Source organism: Ostrinia nubilalis, chromosome 7, assembly GCF_963855985.1.
Source record: "Ostrinia nubilalis chromosome 7, ilOstNubi1.1, whole genome shotgun sequence".
Classification (NCBI taxonomy): domain Eukaryota; kingdom Metazoa; phylum Arthropoda; class Insecta; order Lepidoptera; family Crambidae; genus Ostrinia; species Ostrinia nubilalis.
In genome coordinates this window covers 13,719,922-13,743,886 of record NC_087094.1, presented here as the reverse complement: position 1 = coordinate 13,743,886, position 23,965 = coordinate 13,719,922, and the positions used below count along the sequence as shown (strand labels likewise).

General features: G+C 35.6%; 1 protein-coding gene across 4 annotated transcripts in view; it reads right to left on the bottom strand.

The window, feature by feature from the left end:
- Positions 1–23,965, bottom strand: part of LOC135073385 (uncharacterized) — a 421,709-nt gene that overhangs the window by 132,580 nt on the left and 265,164 nt on the right. For 3 of the 4 annotated variants that reach the window (XM_063967541.1, XM_063967542.1, XM_063967545.1), the window contains exon 1: positions 3,917–4,124. The exons of the other annotated variant lie outside the window; for it this stretch is intronic. The gene's annotated coding sequence lies outside the window, so the exon portion shown is untranslated. Of the gene's footprint in view, positions 1–3,916; positions 4,125–23,965 lie in introns of those variants that run through there. 4 annotated transcript variants of the gene reach the window in all.

The following is a 23,965-nucleotide window of genomic DNA, read 5'->3' as shown; positions in this document are numbered from 1 at the left end:
GGCTCCAAGCTCTTCCCGCGACCTTCACCAGATCGTCGGTCCACCAAGTGGGAGGCCTGCCCACACTACGTCTTCCGGCCCGTGGTCACCACTCGAGAACTTTTCTGCCCCAACATCCGTCGTCTCTACGTTTTGAATACAATGTTAAAATGTTCATTCCAAAACGTTTAAATAAAGTATTCGTTTTCTTTACAACGCAAGATGCTTTCGTATTGATATTGTTATAATTTTGTTTACACTTACGAGTTTCTTCTCGCTACATGGACATTGATCCTATAGTGCACTTTCACGGTTTCTTTAAGGTTATCCGTGTAAAGCAGTATGCTATAGTAACAGTGTGGTTTGCAACTAGAACTTCAGTCAGTAACAACTTCGAAGTGACTGAACTTCTTACTTTCGCGGTTTTAGCTTTAACGAAAGAAAAATGGTGGTTTGGCTTCGAATTCTTGTTCTAATGTTGGTTTATTTAAAGTCTGGTTTTGATAAACTTTGATCAGATAATCAATTCAGAAAACCGAATTCATATAACTTTTCCAAAGATTAACTTAATATCTTTCAATTAGTAGTTAAGTAATAAATCGACTCGACCTCGCTACTTAGGAGTCGAAAAAAATACTTATATAGTTGTGAACATAACGTTGTAGTACTGAGACGTTTAAAATTTATTTATTTATTAATACTTCTTGCACATAAACACTGTACAGTTGCGTACTTAATGCCGGGTGGCATTATCTACCAGTCTCTTTAGAGACTAAAATTGTTACCACACTTTCAACATTGGTCATGCGATCTAATTTTAGTATGAACTCAATCGAAAACAACATCAAAACATTTGTTTGATCTTATACTTGAAGGTGTACTGTTTAAACAGATTACAGTAACATCGCTTTAATTAATAGATTTCATTAAGAACAAACTGGATGCATTGAAACCAAGTACCTCTCAAGTTAATGGAGGCAAGATCGCTAAGATCTGCCAAAACACCAACAAGCGGCTTCCTGAAAGCGCTTTCTGGCTCGATTAGCACTAATTGTGCTGGAGTCGCAAAGCTGTTTGTCCCTTAGTGAAACTATTTTGACAGAATTATCTCAGTCGCTTGCAGCACAATCACAGTTGGATAACAATGTCGTATTAAACTGAATTCCTAGTTAAGCAAACAAGATTGAAATCAATTTGAGTCAATATTTTAGTGAATATTAGAAATGAAAACTTAACTATCAGCGAAAATGCTTTTAATCTATATTTTATTAAGAGATGTAGCTTCAAAATTGTCACGTATGGAATTAGTTAAAATATTCGGATTAGAATATAGCATGTTTTCTTTAGCATGCTTCTACAATCTACGTCGATACTACATCGCAAATGATGCTACGCCGTAGATGCTATGCCGTAGATGCTACGCCGTAAATGCTACGCCGTAGATGCTACGCCATAGATGCTACGCTGTAGACGCTACACCGTAGAAGCGACGCCGTAGATGCTACGCTATAAATGCTATGCCGTAGATGCTACGCCGTAGATGCTATGCAGTAGAAGCTACGCCGTAGATGCTACGCTATAAATGCTATGCCGTAGCTGCTGCGCCTAGGATGCTATGCCGTAGTCACTACGCCGTAGTTGCCACGCCGTAGATGCTACGTCTAAGATGATGTTTGTGTCGTAGATGCTACGCCGTAGATACTACGCCATAGACGCTACGATGTAGTTGAGTGATGTTCACCAAAACTACTATGCTAAAATGTAACAAATGGGTTACTCATTGCAACTGCTCTAGGGGTCTCATAAATATAAGACCTGATCTCTAAGGCATGTCAACATTCTTATCCCCTGTTACTTTAAATTCAACTTTAAGATCTGCTTTGTAAAACGAGCATGTGATTATGTATTCTAGCAAATAAATGATTGAATTTCAATTTGACGTCCTTATTTTATGAATGAGTTGATTTGAATTTATTTCATTTTTATTGAGATATCTTTTATAAATAACTTTTTCAAATAGTTAAAGCGTGGATAATTCGCTTTTCAGTAAATTCAATGTGCAATAATGAAAAACGTCACATCCAAACATTTTAATTTACTTTCATTTTACAATACTACTCGATTATCGGAAAACTGCGGGTAGTCTTGGAAATTCTATATAAACTTTATTTATTTTGAGATTCAACATAATTGATAGTGTTTAATCACAAAAACTGTGATTAATGGTTCGATCACGTTATCGTGAATCTGAATAATAAAGCTATTTCTAAGAATAAAGCTGTATTTCTACTAACATGCAATGTTGCGCCACTTTGCGATCCACGATCAGTGTAACATCTGTTAGCTTTAGTCCCATCATGCTTGTTTTTTTTTCTGTTTTTATCTTTGAACATTTTGCGCTATACAGGGTGTTAGGTAAATGGGTATATGAGACAACACTAGCCCATGTTAACATGGGCATTAAATGTTATGATAAAGTCAGAAATTTGATATCATCATTTTTTTTTTATTTTCATACAAAATAAATTTTATAAAATCCGATTTGTATGAAAATTAAAATAATTAACACCCTTATAGCTTACATTGCGTATGCGTATAATGTAAGTGAACAATATACAGCCTTATGCCACCTAAACCTACTGTAATGGGTATGTAATCGTGGGTATATAAACGAATTATTTTAATTAATAAATCAGTCTTCGGTGTTATCATTCCTCTCCTTACGCACAACCTGTAAACTACAATAATCTATAATGTAAAATAAAGCTCGATTCCTTCTTTCATACAAAATTGAAATACCAGTCACAGATTAATCACGACACCTCAGAAACTATGACACCTACAATCTTAAAATTAGGCAGGTAGGTTCTGAATACGGTGTAGACATCCGCTAAGAACGGATTTTACGACACTCCACTCTAAAGGAGTAAAACTGGTTTAAACTATTTTAGCCGAAACATTTCGATATCATAAAAGTTAATAGATTCAATTTTTATGTAACGAAACTACCTCGTAAGGTTTTCGTGATAAATGACCGTTAATACGCCTTAACTACGCCCCTTTAATCACAGATAAACTGTTTTGATGGATTCAGAAATATAATACAAATAGGTACCTTCTTGTAGGCCGATGAAGAACTAGTCCGCCATTAAAAGAAATATGTATATTGTAGAGTCATAGGTTATTTAAGTAACTGGAACTCTATTCTGGTTTTGATAATGAAAAAACGATGATTGGAACTCCTGTTAGAAACATAATAAAAGAAATAAATTATACAAGTTATTAAACTTCAATTTGTTTTTAAAAACTCCCATAGTTAATCCACGCGTATTATTCCAAAGACCTCGATTTTTTAAAGTTACGGTTACAAATATTTCTAAATTCAGAAGATTTAAATAACAGTTTATATTCTTGCCTCAACAGCCATGATGATATAAACCTGTAATAAACTTGCCATCGCATTTCATAAGACAGAAACCGCGTTGAATGTAAATGTCTTCAGTTTAACATTCCTGAAAAACATCGTATTTTCCGATGCGACACGCTTTTGCATAATATCTCGATCCACGCTTGATACTCATTTGTTTTCTTTCGCTATTTAACATAAAAAAGTATTTTTAAGCCGTGAAATCCAATTTTTACCTTTATCATTCATCATCTCACCCGCGCGGTTGAATTTTGTTTGATATCTCGAGTATTTGATTGCACAGATTCCAAACGATTGCCTTTCCCATTCACATTAACCTTTGAAGTAATTACTGGTTATTTATTTGACGGCAAGCAAACGTTTGGAAAGCCGTGCGTGCGATACGAGTAGGATTAATTAACCGTATCGCGTACGTCCCTAATAATCCAGGCCCAGAGCTGCTCATTCGTACAAATTGTTACAGGACCCTGTTACTATGCTAATTTTATCGCAGAAAACACCGCGACTTACCGGCAGCGTTGCGATTGCACCGCAACTACGATGGATTCTCGATACCAACTCACTCAACTTTGTACGGTTGCACTATATCACAAGTCACGGGTGGTCACTTCAGGTCATTCCATCGCACGCATGTGCGTTTCGGGCACTCGATCACTGACACTATGGTGGGTCACCAGTCCTTTTTTTTGGGGTGGCGACCGTGACAGGCGCTCGCAGGCTCGCCGCAGCCTCAACTGGCTGGGGAGACGCCAACGCGCGTGTCCCTAGCACCCGCCCCGCGCCCCGCTCACCTCGCGGTACGGCCAAATAGAAATAAAGTATGCGCTGTAAGGACAGAAAGTGGAAGAAAAAACGGATCTAGATGCCTGCAAGGCAAGTTAGATACGGATGCTTCAAAGACGTACAACGGCTCTTTTGATGAAGTTACGCAGCTCAATCGGCGTTCGGGATAGATTGTCGATATTTGCTTGATTGGGCGCGGAGTTTCTCTATCGGGCGGAAATAATAGTGCAGTTTTGTTTTTTCTCTTATCGACGGCTGTTTGGAGTGGGTAAACTAATAGAGCGAGTGAAGGGTTGACGATTATTTAAACAGCTATGTAGAGCTTAGGTGCTGGAGCTTTGTTCGGATTAAACAGGTCACGGGACTGACCGACACATTATGAAAAACTTTGCACTAGGAAATTGACTTTGTATTATAATATTTTTATAAAATTATTGACATTTAAGTTATTGTAAGAAAATTAATTTAGAAGAACTTGTATGTAAAAAATAACTCTAAGAATAAAAAGGATTCAATACACTTATTTCCCGGAAACACAGACGCTTTCACTTAACTAATTAGAACTTGAAATTTAAAAAATAGTACCTAAAATGGTTTTATTTAGGTACCTATACCAAACGTACCGTAATAAAGATTTTATATTATTTTACGTCTCTGTACGATATCATTGTATTGCAATGGTATACCCATTTAAAAATGAAAACAAGAAACACAGAACCAAAACATGCAATATTTTCTGTTTATATTTACGAGAATATAGTAATATTTTCATAGCATTTCGCTCTCAACAACCACAAAGTATTTCTCAACTCTTACTCTTTATTTCCATCACATTTTTCCTCTCAATTAAAAGTTATTGAGAAAATTCTTGGCCGCATCTGAAGTCTGAGCCGCTGTGGGGAAATAGCGAACTACTCGTATGTTCGATATTAACTTATTTCAATGTTGGTTTCAACATCAGCAAAATATAGTAACAGAATTTAATACTTATATTTTTATTCTATCAAATTTGTTATTTTAAACTCTTTAGGAAAACATACTTCTTTGTAGTCATGGGATTAGTTAGTCAGATTCTACCAAAAGATATTGGGTTCAATCACCAGATGGGACACCAACAATAATTTTGGATTATTTCTACAGGCCTGTTAGCTGTTTTTGAAACAACTTGGTTGACTGAAAGTTACGTGAACCTGTTATTTGGAAGTAAAATCGTCAATCATGAACTATTAATTACTTGAGTCATAATACGTTTATATAACAGGTCATAGACCCTCTTTATGTTGGGTATAAAAAAGCCCTTTTTGATTTTTCATTGCCAATAATAATAATCAAAGTAAGCAGTTAATAAGAGAATAGCGTGCACAAAACGAAACAAAGTCGTTACGTATTCATGGGATCACTTAGTTTCATATTAGCGGGCGTATTGATCCAGCGATTGCTCTAGTAATTTTAGTCAGAGATTTTGTAATAAACCTGAAACTATTTAGCATTAACCTTGAGGCCAGCGGCACACAGTTCACAAAAGCAGTATGTCTTATTTACTTGACTACACTCTGCTTGATGCTCTGCTTAATAAACAAATACATGATCAAACTAAAGACTTTTTATTCTATTTGTGGAGGACAGAGGTGAAAATACTGCTAACACAGTCCCAAATATTAACAGGCCTAGTTAAACAACCAGTGAAATAATGAAACGATATTTTATTAAAATACTTGTACTTATTTACCAACAATTTTTTTGCTGACTTGAATTTCTAGTTCTTTATTCAAGAGAATCTCGACTTATTCTTTCACTAAGATTGCTGTGAATTTTTAAGAAAAGGGTTAAATAGTAGTATGAACTTATCATACTGCTTCAACTATTACGTTGACTGTGGCTATTTGTGATCAAACTTAGGTAGTAGGTACTAGGATTTTTATTGCTTTAAGTTACTGTGTAATCTGATAAAATAACTGTTTGGGTTCATATTTTTTGTTTGTTGAAAGAAATGTGCCATGACTTGATTAATCTGATTTTGTGAACTGATAGCTTTTATTAAGTTCATTTACCTACAAAGTTAAGTGATTGTAGACATTAAATCAATTATATTTACGAACATGTAATTCAAATGACTAATGGCTGTTTAATTCGTCAGTTTATTTTTTTAATAACTTGGGAATAAAGGATTTACAATATTCTTAGAATCAAATACTTAGAGAAAACAATTTCCATTTCATGCTATGTGGTTTTAAATATTCGTAGATACGTTATATGAATGATACTTCAATCAATAAGTTTTCTACTAGCGGTTTGGCACGCGTAAGTTTAATTCAGCCTAGTACAGAGTCCTAACTCGTGATCGCAACCACAAAATTTAGATCTATGTAGTACCAAAACAAATATTTTCAACATTGACAACTGACCTTTTTCAACCTTTTTTGTTTCAAAAGGAAATAAATATTCCCTTAAATACAGTCTATTCTAATACACTGAAATTCATTAATAAATAGTTCAGTAACGTTGATTAACGTTATTTAACAAAATACAAACAAACCCCGAGTTACTCTTGTAACGGTGCGCGCGCACTGGTGACCTTTGTCTCCGTAACTGTTTCGTCACTCATACCAAGTCCATAGAGATGATGGAGGTGCGCGCACGTCGCTACGCAACAGTGACAGAATTTTTTTTGTCACCTCCATACATCATAGTAGTGACGAAACAGTCACGGCGACAAAAGTCACCCGTTCACTCGCTCTCTAAATATAGAGACCACTAACGTGTGCTAGCTACATAATCCTTTAGAGAATTCTACCAAGAGGCACAGATATTCACCTGCGGATCCCGAACAATAGCTTTCCAGCCACAGTAACCTCCACTCACGGCTAAGGAAGCTCATCCAGCCGATTCTTTGCTCAAAGATCTATCTCCGAAATCGGTTTAACACTGGCCCCGTCGTGGGCTCAATTCCAATAAAGCATTCTAGTTGACCTATTTGCTTGCTTCATGTTAAAAATGGATAAAAAGATCGCGTTTTATATGATTTCAATAGAGATTATACGAAGCAACTGTTGAGTAAAAAATGCATGAAACGAAGTTGTTTTCTGTAACGTAATAAAACAATATTGATGCAAAACGTCCCGAGTATTGACGAGCTAGGTAGGTAGTTATAACATTTTAAACATTTTTATCTTTTATAATCTTCAACTTTGTGGTAGCTTAGGTATTGAAAAGTTCATGTTACATATTCCCAATAAATTAATTACCAATCTTATACAGTCTGAAATAGGAACGGCAAGTTTATTTTTGTTTATTGTTTTGATGGATTATTGCAACGATTAGATACGGTTAAAGAATACAACATAGTTGCGATTAAAATAATGTGATTTACTTAGCACGTTTGCGAGCGTCAGTTTTCTAACCATATTGACCATATTAGGGCACAATATGATAGGGCAGTCCAACGTAGCCTTCTTATTGCGGACTAAAGGAATTTGTGGTAGCCACCGTAGCCGAAAACGTACTTACGAAAATTGTTAACTCTACTTATTTGATTAATACGAGACAAAAGTAAAATAAATAAGTGATTTAGCATGTTTGCGAGCATCGGCGTTAAGCCCTCACTAATTACTTGGTTCAAACGGCGCACACGCCCTGCGGTCGGCCGGCAAGAACCATTCGGCGGCATTTAACTGAACATTGGACGTTACTATCCGTGCGAGAATATTACGCTGCTGATGCTGTTGCGCCGTATATTGCAATCTTGTTACGTATAACGGCCAATTTGATTCCATTTGTGCTAATGGATTGAGTTTTCAGAAAGCAGAATGGTAAAATCATCTTTTAGTTACAGTTGAATATGATGAACGCTTTCAATTATGTGGTAAGGTGACACTATTAACCAATAAGTTCAAAATATTACTTGTAAGATTATTATTTTTCTGTTAAACTAAATTTGTATTTGCTGTAAAACCAATTGATTGCCATAGGCTACATATTATATACTTAAAACACTTCTATAACTTACAGACCGCACTACATACAACTTTTAGTCCTCAACTAAGCAGCGACTAGGTTACGGTTAAATAAATAACAAGTAAAAGTTAAAATGCTTGTGGGCGTCACAAGCAGGTGCACCTCGCGGGAATTCAAAGTCAAAAGTCAAAGTCAAAATTTCAAAATTCAAAATATGCTTGTCCAAAACTTACTAATCTCAGAAATAAAAGGTCATAAGTGTCAATAATTTTGATTTTTTCTGAACTTCGCTTTTAACATACCTACATACAATGAAAGCCAACCCTGCTGTTAAATCATAGTTGTGCGATTAGGCGTGCCAGGTGTCCGGCTTTATCCGGACATGTTTGGCTTTTTAGGGGCTTGTCCGGCCAAATATTCTTTTGTTAGGCTTTTTATGTGGCTGCCGCGCCAGTCGAAACTCGAGCCACAGAATAATGTTCATTCAAAGATGATAGTACCCACGCAAGAGCTATGACACTAATTTGCACCCCCCTTCCCCGTGACATGGTACGTTAGCTATAAAATGGTATGTCCGGCTTTTAGGGTAAAATGTCCGGCCAAATGAAGCACAGAGTCCGACTTTTGTGTACTCGTATTTGGACCTGGCAACCCTATGCGCGATCTTTCTCACTTAGCAGACCATTATTAATTGCAAAGTTACTATTACTGTCAGACACTTTTACCTTTTGGTCATAAGTGTAAGTTACATTTGCCATCAAATTGCTCTAAATTACTGTATTTAACCAAGATGGCGGGGTAATGGTCACATAATTGATTGGGTTTAGGAATCATACAGCTAAATCATCATTTACTTTTCACTTCATAGCTTAAGAGCTAGCTCTACATTTTCTGAAGTGTATAAAACACGAATTCTAAATCTGCCCGATAAATAAATAGTTTTTGTATACCTACCCTTCTTGTTAAGTTCATTTTAAATCTTAATCCTGTGGCTGAAATTAAATGATGTTAATGATAATGAAAACAAGAAATGCAATCTTTGAAGATGAACAACACTATGTGAACAAATTGACTGCTCTCATCTTTCTAAATACTTAACACCGGATATTTCAGGTGATTATTACAAACACAAGTAAATCTATCCATGTAAACGAGAATAACTGATTTTATTGTAACTAAAAGTTACTATCGTGATATAAAAATACAATTATTTAATGACTGCAGTGTACAAATTATAATAAATCATAGCTAGACAGTCACTTTTTATTGTGCATCACATTTCTATTAATTTACCAAAAACAAAACATACGACAGCACCTTTTAAGCAATAAAAATTTGCTTAGCTCCTAGACTACAACAAAAGTGAGTCATGGAATATGAGTTATTAAAGCCATGACCATTAAACGCAACTAACAATTAAAAATTATTTCGTTTCATAACGATATTTTCTCTTTAAGCATTTATTGTACATTTGAATAAATTATTGTACCTAGGTATATTAAAATTGCTTTCTTACTTAATTTTTTGTCGTTTCACTGAGCGACTTTCATGATATCGAACGTTATACTACGTGTTATAAAACTAGATTTTTGTAGACTATATTCTATTAATGTTTTATGAGGAAGTTCTACTTTAACAATAAAATACTATTGTCATTAAATGAAAAAAATAAAATAGACCTAATAGAGAGCACTTACAAAAAAAATTGTCCACCTTATCAGTGCCTGAATTGTCAGAGATTCTTAGACACGAACTTAGTTAAGACTTGATTACAATGCCTATATTTTAACATTAATGTGAGTATCATAGTATGTAAAGTGCCTACATTATCACCCAGCCTACAAAAAGGGTGTGCTATAAATATAATAAAGCAACTCGAGCGCACTAATTCGTTCTATGTATACTTAGCCTGGCACAAATTGATACTTGACTAATAATAGCATTCACCTTTACGTTTATTTTCACTTTAAGCTATGTTCAGACTTCACTGCAATGTTAGTGCTATGGTATATTCTTAGTGATTACACTAATAATTACCCAAAAACTACACAATTATACATATAAGTGTAGTTTTTGGGTTTCTCATAACTATGTTTTAGGTTACAATATTCATTTACTTTACAACGTTTGTGATAACTTATCCGTCAATTACTAACCTAAATGGAAACTATATCTCTAATAATCGAAACATTATAGGGCACCAAGTAACATAATTAAAGCCCTATTTCCTGCGATACAAGGTTTCTGAATATGAGATAGTCCTTCTACGAACTAATACATGGGCGGAATCTGTAGGTAAAATCTATTCCACAACATAATTTCCACGCGATATTTGATCGGTTTCAGCCAATATCCCTATTCCGAAGCCCTATAACATATGCTATCCGATTTGTTTGTTAGATTGTACACTATACGGGCTTAGGATTTTCTAATTAACTGACAATCAGTTGAGTCCATTGTTTGGATCGTTATTTACAGAGTAGCTAGTGTTACATTGTGCTAAGTATAGACAATGTTACTAACGAACTGAATTTAAACCTTTATGTTCTTGAGAAGGAACAAATTAAAGACTACGTTAAGTAAACAAACGAAGACTGATATAAACGCTGTTCAGACCGTTGAAAGAAGCTAAGGATGTAGATTTTACAGCACATAATATAGAGTAAACTAAATTAAATGTAGGGGCTTATGTAAGTATACGGCGGGATTATTTTTCTTCAAACGTCTATAGATTGGGTCCGATTTTTGTGTGTATAGCGTCTGAACCGCTACAAACGCGTGTCGAAAGCGAAATTAAAAAACACAAAGTTATAAGCACTAATGTAAACATTATTTTGTTAACGTAAATATATTCACCCTCGCTACTACATTCAAAATAACTAACATTTTGCTATCTTGCTATGTAATGTGTGAGAAGGATGTGTAACAAACAGACCTGAAATTGGATCGTACTAACGATTTTCTTTTTTATATTCGCAAGTATACAAAGGCTCAAATTATGTTTGCCAAACCGCTATCCCCTACTTCTATCTTATGATGTGAAATAATAGAGTTCAGAATCTTGATGTTTAGACATAATATGGATGGCTATTGTTGTCTGACAATTTCTGACACAATCCCAAACGCCCGAAAATAAACGCACCTAGAACGAAATTGGCGGGCTCTCACAAAAACTAATCATCTCAACACAAAAATGGCAGAAAGTTACGTAAATCCTGCAATTTGTCCACGTGGAAGGACTAACGTGATTACTCGTGCTCCAGTTTTATGTCCGCGCGTGATAATGAAACCCCAAGACAAGGGACGAATTAAGTCGGAAGGACAAGTGTAAGCTTTTTGCTGATGGACGTGAGATAAAAATCTAAAAAATGACGTTGGTCACGTTAGAAATAAAGAAAAAATATTCATTTTGTATGAAATGACATATAAAATTTATTTCAGCTAAATGACGTCAACTGACTAGAAGCACGTCATGGATTTCCCGAACGACCGATCCTGCGCTGCCCGCTACCTTCACCAAGTCGTTGGTTCACCCAATGGAACACAAAACTTAAATCTCAATAACAAAATTAGAACGGAGGCCGTAATTTTAGTATTCTGTGAATAAATTTATAAATTAATAAATTATAAATACTAATAAATATTAATAAATTATAATAAATTTTCTAAATTATAAATACTCATAGTATATCTATTTTTGATATGTTCATTGGTAACGTGTTAGTTAAGGTCATAATTTCTTTCATAATATTCCACTTTGACGTAAAGAACATACAGCTCTATCAATGAAAAAATCAGGTGCAAAAAATCTGCTGTTTCAAGTTGGTAAATCATAAAGGATTTCTGCATAAAACGGAAAAGTGGGTAAATCTTGTTACCCGTAAAGAGGTGTGTTAAATTCGTACGTCCATAGTGAGGGCCCAATGTGATTACGCGCATGAGTGTCCCGCTCAGGTTTTATGTCCAGTACGTGTCAATAAAGGCCATAAACAAAAGCGAAATGAAGCAGCTAGAAGAATTACTTTACTACTTCGCTGCTGATCCATCATGATTTAAAATTACCAACATTTTAACTAGCTAAAAATATCCTATTCGTTGGTAATTCATTACAAAAGCACCCCAAGCTAAACTACAATTACATGAATCTTTTGTGTAAAAGTCAAAATGTTTTCCAACTTTCATTCATTTTAAATCATACCTACTATTGTACCATTTCACACAACTAAGAACATTGTCGAACGTCTCCCTCATTAAATCATAATACAGAATACGGGAAATTACGGAATATTATTCCGTTAAATTATAATAATGCTTCGTTTCTGACTATCAACACAACAATGTTACATTATTATACAGTGACGAATTCTACTGTTACGAATCGTAGCACTACATCTCGTACGACTACGCCGTAGCATTGCTGTAGCAATATTGCGGCGTATAGAGCATAGCCGTAGCAATATTGTGTCGTATAGAGTTAGAGCATAGCCGTAGCAATATTGCGTCGTAAAGACGTTTTTGTCAAGTTACGTTATTGAAATCTGTATCTAGTTGAAAAATTCGTTCCCTGGTTACAACTTATAAATAGTTTTTTATAAGAGTTTTATCACTAGCCAGCATAAAATCATATTCAAATTACATCTACCTGTATAGGATATCCTTTTAGAAATAAGGAAGTGAGCGTCGGCGCGAAAAGTGCGCAATATCTCGCGGAGATTAAGCAACGGCTGTAAAAATCTGAAAACTCGTTTATCGGCGTTTTCAACCAACTTCCGAATTACAATCGATTTTAGACCGAATGTACACCAAAATAGATCAATTGTGGTAAAGTTTGTGAAACAACTCGGTTTATGGTTTGTTTGATTGATTTATTTCTATTTGAGCTAACCGCTAGTGTATGGATATCCCTTGTGAAGGATTTAGGTTTTGTATCTGGTTATTTATTTAGATTTTGATATTGACATAACTATTACTGCCCTGGTGATAGTTGAGCTAATAAATAAGTCTTAGTTAGACTTTCCGTTAGCATTGTTACATTTTTTTTAGTTTGTTTTTGTCCAAACACGGTAGCATAATGCATATTGTATGTAATTAGCAATGCAATATAGTTTTAAAATTATAATAACGTACTTTGTTTTCTTATGAGAAAGGTATTCATAACCACAGAAAATCTATGTCTTGGCAGTTACACTGTCAAGATGTTACTAAGTGGGTGACCTTTTTTGGCAACTTCGTTCATTTTTTGTGTACGTCTTTGCTGCCTGATTTTGTTGCCAAAATAAAGTTATTTTCTTTCTTTCTTTCTTTCATAATTGCCGGTACTCCATTGTTATAACAAAGTGGTCTGTATATATCCAGTGCAAACATTAATTGAAAACTGTTTACGTGGTGCTGAAACTTCTTAGAAATAGTGCTTTAGCCACGCCAATAACAAGTCATTAGCTGAATACAGCATCGATTACATCAGGCCATTGTCGAGTTAATTGCATTGGCATAAACAAACCACCCATCATTGTCTCGGATACGAACGCCAATGTTGCCAGTTTATACCCTGAGAGGAATTTAAAGCAAGATTGATGTTTCCACAAAGGGATTTTAAACTTCTTGATCGCAACATTTTGTGTCGTATGGTGCAAGCATAACGATTTATTTATTGGTATTTTAAAACAATTATAGAAAAACATATTAACCAATGAGACATTGAAAATGTGTCTATGGTGTTAATACAAAACTAATTTAAGGCAGGGGGCCCGTATTTTTTTAGAACATTACTCAGAAAAAAATGACGTTGGTTGTATGCTTATTTTAAAATACACTGATTTTACTCAGTAATTTTGTGTTTTTTTTTTGTGAAGCGATTTCTTTGTACTAAATTAGTTATTTTAATTCCGTTAATTAATAAATAACAATTTATTTATCACAGGATATTATTTTCTGCGTTTCCTGATTTGAACTGTGTTCTAAATCTAATAGCACTTAATCACTATTGCGTGTTATTTTGTTCTAAATATAGTACAAAGATAAAATGTGTTCTATAAAAAGTCAATGAATCATTATCACGACACGAGTAGGTACCTATGTCCGTGGGAGTAACCAGTGGGTGATTTGTATTGAATATATTTTGGTAAACATCTATTTCCAGGTACGAATTAAACCTAAATGGTTTACCATACATTATAAATTAATGAATAAAGATGAGAATCAAACCTAAATATAGAAAAAAACAATGAATAAAGATAAAAATCAAACCTAATTATAGAGTTTTTTTCAATGTGTATAAAATCAGTTTCTGGGTTTGCCCTTTACGTAATGTATTGTTGTGGGTAAATTATTATACCCTATATTGAGAAACCAAAAAAGTTGAAGTAAGTACTAATTATGTACTAAACTAGCCCCCTTTATTTACTTTCATAAAAATAATTGCTTTCTGCTAATCACGAAAGTAGGCCATAATATGTTTTGATCAAGAATATTTCTATAGAAAATTAATTACTACATCTAAAACCCATTCACGTCAAAATAATTAGTTCATTGGGTAATGGAATCGTTCTAAATACATACGAGTACCTCTGATATTAGGTACTAAAATATTTACTCACTCATCTGGCGTTGGCCTAGTTACTAATCGACCACGTAGTTGCGGGAATTAGGTATCCTTCAAGGGTAGTAATTACCTATATTGTGTTTAAACGTCTCAAGATCGTCTGGTTTAATTCCCACCGGGAGTAAGTATTTGTTTTACTTACATTGATACTGTAGGTCACGAATCAAGATGTATTTTTTCACTCGTGTATAAGGACTTTTTAAATGTAGTTTCGTTAGAACTCATTGATTTACGAAAAATTTGATCATTTTAGTTACCTACATTATGAGCGTACTTCCTACTAAACATTAGGCCAACCTAGCATTTTTTTCGCTTCTCTCTCATCTCTTACGATATACTTATATTTGTACTAACAGCTGCATAGGAAATAATACCATAGCTCCATTTTAATGTTGAAGTACTATTGCTGTGAAACTTAAAACTTTGTATTTTTTTAATTTTTTGTTGTAAACTTACCTTATTTTTTCAAACAAGGTTAAAGTCAAATCGTTCATCAATTGCGCCATAACAAAGAAGTCAAGTCCCTGAAGGTTGAGCGGAAATAGATCTCGAAAGAAACATGAACAAATCTTGGTAATAAAGGCAGCGTTCACAACGCCAGTTATTCGATACCCATACGGGGTGGAATGAAAACTTTCCCTTAGGGGACATGCACTGTATTTTGTAACGTTGGATCTAGGTCATTGTATCTATCCTTGAAATTATACAGGATGTCCCTTCAAGTATGGATCAAACAAATAGGATCAGTTCTTCGGCTCAAATGCAACAACTGTTCCCAAGAGAAGGAAGTCAAATATTAAAAAGAATACCTTTTCATACACATTGTCATCAGTAATTATTAGTCAATTTTATGCATTGTGGACGTAATATTTTATGAGAATTCGGATATTGTTTTTGTAGGTTACATTTGAGCAGCAGAATCAATCCTTTTTGTTTGACATATACTTAAAGGAACACTCTATAGATATAGGACAATGCTAGCCCCAACTTGACAACAAACTGACATGTGGCTTTGTTTACGTGATTGTTGTTGCGGTGTGAAGCCACAAACGCCACTAATTGACTTGTGGGTAAGTTGTGAATTTGTGACTGAGCTGTACTTCTGTTTTGAATGTAAGAACTATTATTACGATTTTTTAAAAGAATACTTATTAGTAAATAATTTATTCTTTGCATAAATTACTAACAGTCCCGTTAGCCCCTTGTGTGGAGTGGAGGCCGCGTACCGGAAAACGCAGCGTGGGACGTTCACCCACAAGGTGGACCGACGACATCGTAAAGGTAGCGGGAAAGCGCTGGACGTAGGCCGCTGCCAACCGGGTACTTAACATGAAAAGCATTTGGGGAGGCCTATGTTCAGCAGTGGACGTCCTATGGCTGAGATGATGATGATGAGTCCTGTTAGCTCCTCGCACTGAGCTAAATAATGCTTGTGTTACGAGTGAGCTCACCACAATAGTCGAGCGTCAGCGAGGTTCGAACTCGCGTTCCTCGGATGACGAGTCGGCCAGTCCGACCCCTTCACCTTCCGGCTATCGTAGCTTCTAACCATTAGTTTTCTTTTTTATTCAAAATACTTAGCCTCTCAATATACTCACCCTCTGTCTAGACAAAAGATAGTACTGTTACGATAAAACCGATTAAATTACATTCCAACGATTTGTTTCGTGTGATTGCTTATATTGGTGTGGAGTACCCTATTTATCTGTTTACTAAAATTGTATAATTATAAGCACTCGAAATTAATTTATATTAAAGTCGACAAGGAGAGCCAACACAAATTAAGAGGATACATCATCATCATCATCATCTTGAGCCAGACGTCCACTGCTGAACATAGACCTCCCCCAATGCTTTCCATGTTGCCCGGTTCGTAGCGGCCTGCCGGTCAGGGCAGTTACTCGTAGTAGGTACGCAGAACTGACGGCCGATGGGGTAGCAAGGTTCTGCACTGAAAAAAATGTTTGGTTACTGCTTACACAACAAAAGTGACCACCGAACTAAGTGTTAACTATAACCAAACTAAGTGTACCTCACTACAGAATTATTTGTTTAATTTACACAACCTTTTGTTCCTCATAACCAAAGTGTTCGGTGGTTACTTTTGTTGTGTAAGCAGTAACCAAACATTTTTTTCAGTGTGGAGTGGAGGCCGCATACCGGAAAACGCGGCGTGGGACGTCCACCCACAAGGTGGACCGACGACATCATAAAGGTAACACGAAGAGGATATAGACAAAGATGAAATACAAGAAGATACCTACGCTTGTATCATGAAGATAATTTAGCTAAACTTCGTAACCACCAAGCGGCAATAAGTATTGTAGGTATAAATGCAAAACTTCCTACTATTTTCGACGTACACAATCCTGCCCTTAAAAAACAACTTTCGCATTTAACCCCCCGATGACAAGCAAAAACTTCTCGCTCACGGTGAGCCAGCGAATATGAAAATTCATCCGCATTTTAGGCGTTATGTGAAAAATTCCAAGCGTCCCCCACCGAATGTACTGTGTGATATTGACATACGTAGGCCCTGGGATGAAATATTAAATAACAGGGGAAGGGAACAGTCGTGCGACGGAGCTATTTGAATACTCCTACGTAAAGATATGCCTTGATTTTGTTTGTTTTAGCCTCCAGGTTTTTAGAATTTTATGCAGTGTTAAGAGGAAACGTAGGCACTTAGTTCATACAAATGTCGTGGATTTCTCCAACTTAGCTTACCTACTACTCGTAAGTTATTTTTAAATCGTCGGATAACTTTTGACTGAAGAATAAAATTGACATTTTGACATATTTCCCATACTGAAACTGTCAATATTCCAAACTGATTCTTCAGTTAAAAGTTAACCAGCGATTGAAATATCAGCCCTTAGTAGAAGTAGATAGTATTCATACGAACGGGTAACTGGCCTAATTTATGTTAAAGTACCATTTTGCTGACGGGCTTTAATGAAAACAATGATACAATGATTTTGAAATTAGTCATGCTAAACTAATTACTGTGAGTGGTTAATTTGAACATTGATTATAATGGAAGCAACATGCGGCCTAGTTATGAGCAATAAACATAATAATTATTAAAAGCCTGTTGAATTTTATTTTTTTGTATACATAACGTGTTTTTGTATGGAGTTTAACAGACTTTTGACGTTTGTTAAAGTTAAAGTAAGATGGTGCAACCCAGCCTTAGAGCCACAGCTCACATAAATATGCTACTTGCATCAGCAATCAGCGATTTAGCCACGTTTTAAAAGCTGAATGCAGGGACCACACATTCCACACCGCACACTTGAAAATGCCAAACGTGGCGATTGAGGCGCTTTTCGGAAAGTGGACGCAACGACAGCACTTCCTAAAACGCGCGATTCCGCAACCGAAGTCGCAAAATGGCGATGCTGCATCGGATACAGTCGCAAAATCGCTGATCACCTATGCTAAAATTAGTATGTCTACTTTGGCCCTTATGGTAACAGTTACACGCTTTCCAACTAGCGAATTAAAAAGTTAAGATACGACTGGGAACAAAAGAGTAATGCATGGAATGTGCACATTTCCAAGTTTTACCTTTATTACTTTGAATATACTCCTTAGAGTGGACAAAATCGTAGTTCGGGAGTTTTAATAGGAATTCTAGCATGGAACGTGATGAGGGACTTTGCTGTCTAGTCGAGTAGTCTTTAACTTATAGCCTGGTATTGCTTGTATACTATGTTTGAGTACTTCTTAACTAATTACGTTTGCCTTTTTAGGGTTCCGTAGCCAAATGGCAAAAAATGGAACCCTTATTTCTCAATCATCTATTTATTGCTTAGGGTCGCAGATACTGTGTTGGGTTTTTGTCTCCAAGAAAATTATTGTCCATGTTTTGTAATTTTGGTTTATACTAATTTCGAAATTAAATAAAAGAAGTTAATGTCGCGTCTACCACGCGGAAGGCCGTTCGGGCTCAAAAACTTTACGTCTCATAAAAATATTTTATGCTTTATGATTCGCCTTATTTATGTGATATTAAAGAATATAATACATGTTCACTTATGAGTTTAATAATCATAACTTATGAGTTTTTGGGGGAAAGCTTATGACCAACAGATTGATTTATAGTTTTAACTTTCTAATATGTAATTTGTAATTTCGCGGGGTCGAATGGGATTTAAACCTGTTACTACAAATCCAGTTGCAACGTACTAAATATTGGGCAATACCTACGTTGAATTACATGTAATCCGAAACATCGGTGTCATTTCCTCAATATCCAACCAGTGCGGCCTATGAACGTCAAATAAAGGGCTGCGCTTAGTGGCGAAGAGAAGCGGTTAAGATTTTCAATATTCACAAAAATAAAGATATTATTCACCATCATCTTCATTTTCTAAATTATACATTAAGATAAATAGTTCAATGGAGATTCTAAACATGAAACAAATAGTATCATTATTGGGTGAATTTCCAGTTACTTAAAAGTCAAGTCAAGTAATTGGACAAAATAAAAAACATAATAGCCATAAGTACCTAAATATTCAAAAATCTATTGTAATGTTCTCGCCATTGAAGCAGTCTTATTATGATCATTCAAGGGGAACGCCCCTTGAGTGTTCATAATAACGGTGTCGAAGAGTTTTTAGCTGACAGACAGGGGTCTTCTTTGAGATTTAAATATTAAGGTCTTACATAAAAATTACATAGCGCCCTGTTGCCCGCTCTTCCCACCACAATGCGCCACCTTAACGAATGTTATGTAACAGGTCGCAAACAGCTGGCGAGGCGCAATAATACCGCTGCCGCTCCGCTCCGCGATACAAGCCAGCGGAAATTAACAGCTCCTAGTACGAGCTGAGCGGAGCGAGCGAGGCGAGCGGAACTGCAAATCGATTTATCGCTTCCAACCGTACGTTTATCGCATTCCATTGCTTAATGAATTTCGAGTTCGGCTAACCTGTTGTTAATAAAGTTGTGAATTTAGCAGTTAGCGTGGATTCTAATTTTAAAATTCTGGAAAATCTGAGTTTGTAAACTAATTAGGTACATACCTACTGCAAAAATCTTGTTTTAGCTATAATTTAAGCTCAGAAAAATGCTGTTGGTTTTCTTAAAAAATAGTTAAATATTAAAAAGGTATGAAAATTATCTCGAGATAAATAATTTGCTTAAACACACCAATATTGTTTTCAATATTTCCTTTAAATTAAAACAAACGACGAGTAGTGCATAAAAATTTATATTCACCGAAATTCAACATTAATAACTAGCACTATTGATAGCAGGAGATGTGAAGGGTATTTTGTGCTTGAACACATAAAACTCGTAACTTAAACATTTTTAATATCCATTACACGCCATTGCATGATCACAAGAAATACAAATTACACTAAAGCCCTACTTCAGAATACATTATTACTCAAACAATGCATAAGAACTTCGCTACAAAGACATTTATCTTGCACTCCACGGGAATTTCCTATAAAATGTTTGTTCAACGTAACAGAGAACTAACAAGCAGTGACAGAAACACCTGCAGCAGAAGTTAATTTCGCCTATAATTTCCTAGCAGGTTACAGGGACGTACTCAAGGTTGAAACATGTGTACCACCTCATTTATTGTCACTTGTCAATATACATGCTTTGTGGATTAAAAATCTTGGTTGTTTAAGAATATGGAAGAGAGGGAGACAATTAATATGACTGACTTATTAATATGTGGTGTATGATCTATAAACCTGGTTAAGTAAACTGAGCACCTCACTGGAATGCGACTCTCCCTCGCACGTGCTCGCACTCACCCGCGTATCTCCCCGCGTTTGAACCGTTCCTACCAGAGCGTCGATGTGACGTCACGGCCGACGTATGCGTAGTTAACTTGACCGGGTTGTAATGAACAAATTGAGTTATAAAGATATTTTGTTTGTTATGTTAATACAGTTCAGAATGCTATGATGTTTGTTAGGATTACCTATAAAATTGCTAGTATTTAATAATAATAAATAATTTCAATACAATTTTTTTAAATGTAATTATATTTTATTAACATTTAAAAGTAAAATTAATTAATTAATATTGGATATCGAATGACGTCAGGTCCAGCAACTCACTTAGACGATTCACTCACTCATTCAAGTTCTATTACTCACTCGGTAGTTCACTTTATTATAACTCAAGCACCGGACAGTCAGTCGCTACCCAACCTCCGCTATGAACAGTTGTCGAGGAAAGTTTGTAAAGTATTTTAAAGTGTTTAGTGGTGGAAATACTGCTCGAAAAAATCCAGGTAAGTTATTTTTTATGTTACGTTACTATAAAACTAAGGAATATTAGTCATTGTTCGATTTTTATGTTTTCATCTATATCTATACTTATAATAAATCTGTAGAGAGGTCAATTCTGTACATGAAATATATTTTCAAAATAACTATCAGGGGGTGATTAGTGATCGATACTGATGCCAAAAATGCAATCAGTAAAATTTTTGTCTGTCTGTCTGTCTGTCTATCTGTCTGTCTGTCTGTCTGTCTGTATGTTCCTTATAGAAACAAAAACTACTTGACGGATTTTAACGAAACTTGGTACAATTATTCTTCATACTCCTGGGCAGGTTATAGGATACTTAGGAATTCCCACGGGAACGGGAATTAGCGGGAAAATCCTTTTGTATGAAAAATCTAAACCGCTTAAGTTAGACGCTTGAAATTTGGCATGCAGGTACCTTAGTAAACTTAAAGCTTAGTTACAACAGGATATTACAAAATTCCCACGGGAACGGGAGTTAGCGGGAAAAAACATTTGTATGAAAAATCTAAACCGCTTAAGTTAGACGCTTGAAATTTGGCGTGCAGGTACCTTAGTAAACTTAAAGCTTAGTTACAACAGGATATTGCAAAATTCCCACGGGAACGGGAGTTAGTGGGAAAAAACATTTGTATGAAAAAATCTAAACCGCGTAAGATAGATGAAGGGGATCCACGCGTACGAAGTCGCGGGCGGCCGCTAGTTATGAAATATACCTATTGACCGATTAGGTAATATTATTGTGTTTAATAACTTATTACAGCACGTTACTCATCACTTACTCGTAATAAATTATCCTTGAATTATCCTTCGGTACGGTTTGTTGTGTAGGTATAAATCTGAAGTCAGTAGTAGGCTAGATAATTTAATTCTGTCAATCCACATTGTTTCACCGACTTAGCATCAACAAAAGGAGGAGGTTGTCAATTCGGTTAGTAAATTTTTCTTTCTGAATATATTCCACTGGGAAACCTGAATACGTCCCTGTGCTGGTATCGCACAAGTTCATTATAGCGAGGCAATTACAGAGGCGCGTAATGTACTGACACTTGACCGGGTTCGGAGCTGCTAGGAATTGCCATCAAGCGTTCCGATGAAACTTTTATTTGTGTACGATGTTTTTGTTCATTCGTACGCTTTCACTGCCGAGTGTTATTCTTTTTACGGAGGCTTGCGTTTGACTTTAGTGGTTTCGTGTTTTATATGTGAAGTTTGCTGAAGTATATGGTTTGCGTTGAGTAAAACCTCTTAGATTTAAGTGGGCATATAAACTTAGAAAACGTTTCCGGGTGTAAATTTTCTGTACTTTTTCTTGTCACATATAATTACTTATTGACTAAATCATTAACAATTTTGGTTCATTGGGTTGACGGTAATATTTATAAAAAGGGCTAATAGGATTTATTTTAATTGCAGCATTTTATCCCCTTTTGTGATTATGATCACATGTAAATTCCCAGATAGGTATTGAGTTGTGGTGAATGTATCAGTCTATTTACGAGTATATTATTTTTTCTGAAGAGCAAAGATGTACCAAGTGCTATTTGCAGGAGAAGCAAAACCAGTGAAACATTACATAAAAACTGAAAATATAGAGACACGAAAGTCCTATTTCTTGGAAGCGATCTCCGATCTCTTCTGAAAAACTGGGAAAGAGGAAAGCATTTAAAAAATCCAGGAATCAGGCAAAAAATACAACGTATTTTTTTAAATCCGTCGCAAATCCGCACCAAATAGTTTCAATTGCTTCCAACTTTTGTACATGCAAATGCAGATAGCAAAATTTTTACTCTCCCGATTTATATAAAGCAAGAAGCAGCACAAATAGGTTTACGCCAAGTGTCAGTAAGCACAGACCCAAACCGTAAAATCGCTGAAGATTTACCGTCACTCTAAAACAAGCTCAAGTCTACAATGAAACTTAAGCCAGGCGATCCAGACCTGCATAATAGTTTCCTTCATACCGCAGCGAGCACCTTTATGTTAATTTAAAGGCATTTAAATTTATGGACTATAAAATTAGCGCTAATAGAGATTATGGACGCTAATTTTGCGGTACTGACAATGAGAAACCGTACTGATATAGCGCACAGAAAATTATAACTTGGATATTATTTGTTCAAAATTTATTTTAAGTTTTTTGAAGCGGCAAACAGCTAGAATAGATGTGGTTTGACAACCGTGAGCATGTTGTGCGTGTGTATAGTCATGCCAACAGAAACTGGCAATATTGCAAACCACGAGCCAAATACGACCTGTCTATCTCTTTGTGATTGAGTGAATGTCGGTAGATATACCTTTATTTGTAAAGAATTAAGGATACCTTTTCAGACGGGTATTTGTAAAATAATTGTTTGAATCCTTTTTTCACACTATATTCACAATATTGCCAGTTTCTATTGCCGCAGACTATATTCGCGTTGCTACGCGCAAAGGCCGTCAAATTGCATCAAAATGTCTCGCAACGCTAAACTCGCGCTCACTGCAACCAGAGGCTGTACACCTCCGTTCGTAAACCACAGCATTTTCATATTAATCGAATCTGACACATAACCGCCGCTGCCGTGGTTTTCTCTGAGTCGAGCGATGCACGAAATGGCATCCGATTTTGCGGCGCGCTTTTTCTCAATCGGTATTGTGTAATATTTAAATAAGTTTTGGTATGTACAGAAAATTTAAATAAATATAAGTTTGTTGATATAAGTTTATCGTCTGTCATGCTATGGGTATTTCCTTAAAGAGGAAGTTTTTGGTTTTATGAGTCCAAATCAAGGTTATTTTTTTGGATTTGAATATTTATTATGCAGTAGCTAACCGCAATTTTATTATGTCTATCGCAATAAAAATATAACAGATTTTTTCTATTTTAGCAGTTGGCTGCAAGACCCTGTGCTGTTGAGATTTCCGGCTGATGCTCGGTTCCAACTCCAGTCCGA